Raw genomic sequence first — 5018 nt, 5'->3', positions numbered from 1 at the left:
GATCAAATAAAATGATTTTACTTCATTGGAATGTTTTGCCATATATGGCATTTCTTTACACATACATATCTATTTATTCGGTTGTGAAAAACAATACAGAATTCATGAAATTGTTATTATGCATGTTGCATACACCAATTTATATAAAATGTTAAATAATTTTAATGCTCTTTTATTCTTGTTTTTCTACTTTATTGTTTTGAATGTATTCTCATATTATAACTTCCCAAAGCATTTAATTCTATGTGTGATATGGAATGTTCAATGTATGATCGGATGTTGTAATTGTTGTCTGTTTAAAGAGAAAACTCTGGCATTTAGTCCATCTATTCATTCTTCCTTTCATATTCTACATTTTTGCTCTACAAAGTGTGTAGCATTGTGCTTAGGCCTCAGATTGTCAAATAGATACGGTACTCTGTAGTCATGGGAGACACAGCTGCACACAGGACTATCTACTGTCTATATTTGAGCAAGGTGGACATTGTAAAATTTGAAAACATGTTTCACATCATAACTTGACTAACTAGTCTGTGACACTGAGATTCTGTTTGATATCAAACCCTATTTCATAAAGGTACATTACTGGAACTAGACACAAAATGTACATGTTATATTCTATAAATATTGACTGCTTTTGAGATGATTATTTCATGAAATCTCAGAGAAATAGAAATATTAGAAAGTCTGTGAGTGTTTTAGAAAGTATCTGTTTTTATGGTCAATGTTCATTTTTCTTCAATATAGATTGGTTACATTTGCCTGCGTGTATGTATATGTGCTAGACATTACTCCTGCTAGCAGTATTCAGAAGAGATCACTGTATTTTAAAGAACTTGTTTTAACATTCTATTGTGTAGTCCCTTGTGGGTGCTGAGACACAAATATTTTAATAGGCGAATTTAAAAAATATTATACAAATCAATCTGCACTCAAAATTTTCGAATATAGTGATGTTAGCAAATCTTCCATTTGCTATTAAGATCTCAGTAAACCACAGAAAATTCATGAAGATGAGAACCTTTCTAAATGTGAACATTATAGCAAGTCATTGTATAGATTGTCTATGGAAGAGTAGCAATTCCTGTCTTCAGACACATCTCCTTAAAAGTATATCTTAATTACATTTTTTATAACAAAGAAAATCATTTTGGTCCAGTAACAAATAATTAGTTTTCTGTTACAGGATGTGATAACCTTTAAGGATGTGGCTGTGGACTTCTCACAGGAGGAATGGGAATGCCTCAGTTTTGCTCAGAGGACATTGTACATGGATGTGATGTTGGAGAATTACAACAATCTATTGTTTGTGGGTAAGTATGCACCTCTTGTTGAATCCTGAATCTTTCTTTGAATTTTCCTACATTGTGTTTATGTAAACTCTCTGAAAAATCCAGAAACCCCCAAATGAGGGAAATTCTGTTAAAAATCATTACTATTTCATTGTGTTTCCTTTACATTTCTCTGCTTTCTTTGGAAAGTAACCAGTGCTATATTCTCTGAGATCTCCTCTTACCTGTAATTTAGTTTCACTCAAGAGTTTCTTTTCTGTTTGTTTGTTTGTTTGTTTTTCGAGACAGGGTTTCTCTGTATAGCCCTGGCTGTCCTGGAACTCACTCTGTAGACCAGGCTAGCCTTGAACTCAGAAATCCGCCTGCCTCTGCCTCCCAAGTGCTTGGATTAAAGGCGTGTGCCACCACTGCCCGGCTCCAAGAGTTTCAAGTACAAAAAAACTAAATATTCAGAACAAGTAATTATATTTCTATGCATATAATAGTTGGGATATATTAATCTTATAGTTGCTTTAAAATGTTTCCTTATTTATAAATTTAAAAAATGCATAAATTTTCAAGTTGATATAGAGCTGTTGGTTCAAATACATTTTTAATTTAGTTTTGACATTTGTTCTCTGTGTTTAGTTCTGGGACAACTTTATCTTTATTCTGGCATTTTGGACGTTCAAACAAACCTATTTAGTGGTTTCTATGACAATGTCAGTTATATCATAAATTTCTATCTGAACAAAGGTACACAGTGTCACTCTGAATCGAATTGTAAACATAAAATTAGAGATATATTGGTCAGAAAGCTACTTTCTGAAATTTTATAAAAGATTGATCACTTACTTATCCTATGTTTTGCAAAGTTAACTTTTCTTTTGTTTTCTCTTTTTATTGGTTCTTTTATTTATTTACATTTCAAATTGTATTCTCTTTCCTGTTTCCCTATCTACAAATACTCTATCCCAAGGCCCACCCTACTACAAGAGTGCTAACCACTCCCTCCTTCCTGCCCTAGGATTTTTTTTTTTTATCCTAGGGCATCATTCTTCACAGGACCAATGGCCTCCTCTCCCACTGCTTCCAGATAAGGCAATCCTCTACTCCATGTATACTCTTCGGTTAGAGGTTTACGCCTTGGAGGCTCTGCTGAGTCTGGCTGGTTGATTTTGTTCTTCTTTCCATGGGTTTCCAACCCCCTTCTGCTACTTCAGTCCTTCCCATAAATCCGCAATTGTAGTACTCATACTCAATCCGATGGTTGGCTGTAAGCATACACATCTTTATTGTTCAGGATCTGGCAGAGCTTCTCAGGAGACAAAAATATCAGGCTCCTGTAAGCAAGCATTTTATGACATCAGCAATACAGTCTGTGTATAGTGTCTCCATATGGAATGGATCTCCTTGGTTGGGCAGTCTCTGGATAACCTTTCCTTTAGTCTCTTCTTCACCCTTTGTACCTGTATTTCCTCTTCTGGGTTAATAGTTTTGAGATGGGTAGATGGTACAATTTTAAAATAAGATGTAGAAGGCTATTATCCTTTGCTGTCATTTGATATAGATCAGATTTAAGGTTCTTCTGAGGATACATGTAATGATTTAAAAAAGAAAAAAACATCTATTGAGACCACAAGTCCATGATAATGTATATTTTACCTAAAACTTCAGCAAACATTGATAGTTGAATCACTTACTATTCATTTAAATAACCCTTGTCATCCCTAATTGACCTTTTTTCAGAAAATCATGCTATATGTGGAAAGTATGGAAAGGACTTGATTCAAGGCACACATCACATTGTGCATGAGCATGAAAATATCCAAGAGAAGTCTTTTAAGTATAATGAGCTTAGCAATATTTTTCAGGAATCTACCAAAACTACACCATATAAAACTATCCACAGTGATGCTTCTCTTCAATCCTCAAACCTAAAAAGACATAAAACTGAAAACACTAAAGAAGTTTGTGTAAACTGTCTAAATGTGTGTTCTATCGTTAGACTCAATCAAGGAATCCATGAAGACAACAAAGACGATGATAGAAATACAGAATTTGATAAGGTTTCTGTTTCTAAACGTAAACTCGAGCTAAAGCAAAACAATACAGATGTGAACACTTACAAGTGCAGTGAATTAGACAAATGCTTTATACAGAGAAACAATCTTCAAAGTCAGCAGAGAATTTATTCAGGAAAGAAACCTCACAAATGTAGTAAATGTGACAAATGCTTTACCCAAAAATCCAGTCTTAGTATTCATCAGAGAATTCATACAGGAAAGAAACCTTACAAATGTGGTGAATGTGACAAATGTTTTTCCAGACAATCCCATCTTAGTATTCATCAGAGAATTCATACAGGAGAGAAACCTTACAAATGCAGTGAATGTGACAAATGCTTTACTGACAAAAGTAATCTGAGTGTTCATCAGAAAATTCATGCAGGAGAAAAACCTTATAAATGCAGTGAATGTGACAAATGCTTTTCCAGACAATCCCATCTTAGTACTCATCGGAGAATTCATACAGGAGAGAAACTTTATAGGTGCAGTAAATGTGACAAATGCTTTACCAAGAAGTTTAGTTTGAGAAGGCATCAGAGAATTCATACAGGAGAGAAACCTTACAAATGTAGTGAATGTGGCAAATGCTTTACCAGACAATCCTGTCTTAGTATTCATCAGCGAATTCATACAGGAGAGAAACCTTACAAATGTAGTGAATGTGGCAAATGCTTTACCAGACAATCCTGTCTTAGTATTCATCAGCGAATTCATACAGGAGAGAAACCTTACAAATGCAGTGAATGTGACAAATGCTTTACTCAAAAAGTCAATCTGAGTGTTCATCAGAAAATTCATGCAGGAGAGAAACCTTACAAATGTAGTGAATGTGACAAATGCTTTACTCAAAAAGTCAATCTGAGTGTTCATCAGAAAATTCATGCAGGAGAGAAACCGTACAAATGTAGTGAATGTGACAAATGCTTTTCCAGAAAATTCCATCTTAGTAATCATCAGCGAATTCATACAGGAGAGAAACCTTACAGATGCAGTAAACATGACAAATGCTTTACCAGGAATTTAGTTTGAGAAGGCATCAGAGAATTCATACAGGAGAGAAACCATGAAAATATAGTGAATGTGACAAGTGCTTTACTAAAAAATTCAATCTTTATTTTTATCATTGAGTACATACAAGAGAAATACCATACAAATCCCATGAATAAGAAAAATGGTTTGCCTGAAAATCCCATCTTAGTATTCATCAAAGAATTGATATGGGAGAGAAACCTTACAAATGTATTGAATGTGACAAATTTATTGCCCATATGTAAGTCTGGGAAATTATCAGAGATTTTATACAATTGAGAAAATTCAGAAATGAAGTGAATGAGACAATTCTCTACAAAGAAATATCTTAAAATTCATTATGGAATCCTTATAGGAGGAACACCTTAGAAATGTATTGATTGTGTGAATCCTTTACTTTTGGTCTGTCTGTTAGAATGTAAGAGAGAATACATACACATGAAAATCTTAACAAATGTAATGTACGACAAAATTATTTGACTTCATTTCAGGTCAGAGAAACCATTTATTAATTTTTTATGAGAATAGTATTTCTGCTGAGAACAATGTGGTATATGTTTTATTCAAGGTATATACTTTTCAAAATTTGAGGTTCCACACTAGAGAATTAGTGTGATTATGGAAAACTTTTATAAACCTTTGTGTAATT

At 33.7% G+C, this 5018-nt stretch overlaps 1 pseudogene; it reads left to right on the top strand.

Annotated features, from left to right (window-relative positions):
• Window positions 1-1186: 1186 nt before the first annotated feature.
• Window positions 1187-4610, top strand: LOC114635318 (annotated as a pseudogene).
• Window positions 4611-5018: the final 408 nt, after the last annotated feature.

The sequence above is a fragment of the Grammomys surdaster genome, unplaced genomic scaffold (assembly GCF_004785775.1).
Source record: "Grammomys surdaster isolate TR1022 unplaced genomic scaffold, NIH_TR_1.0 92301, whole genome shotgun sequence".
Lineage (NCBI taxonomy): Eukaryota > Metazoa > Chordata > Mammalia > Rodentia > Muridae > Grammomys > Grammomys surdaster.
This window is presented reverse-complemented; position numbering and strand designations above follow the sequence as displayed.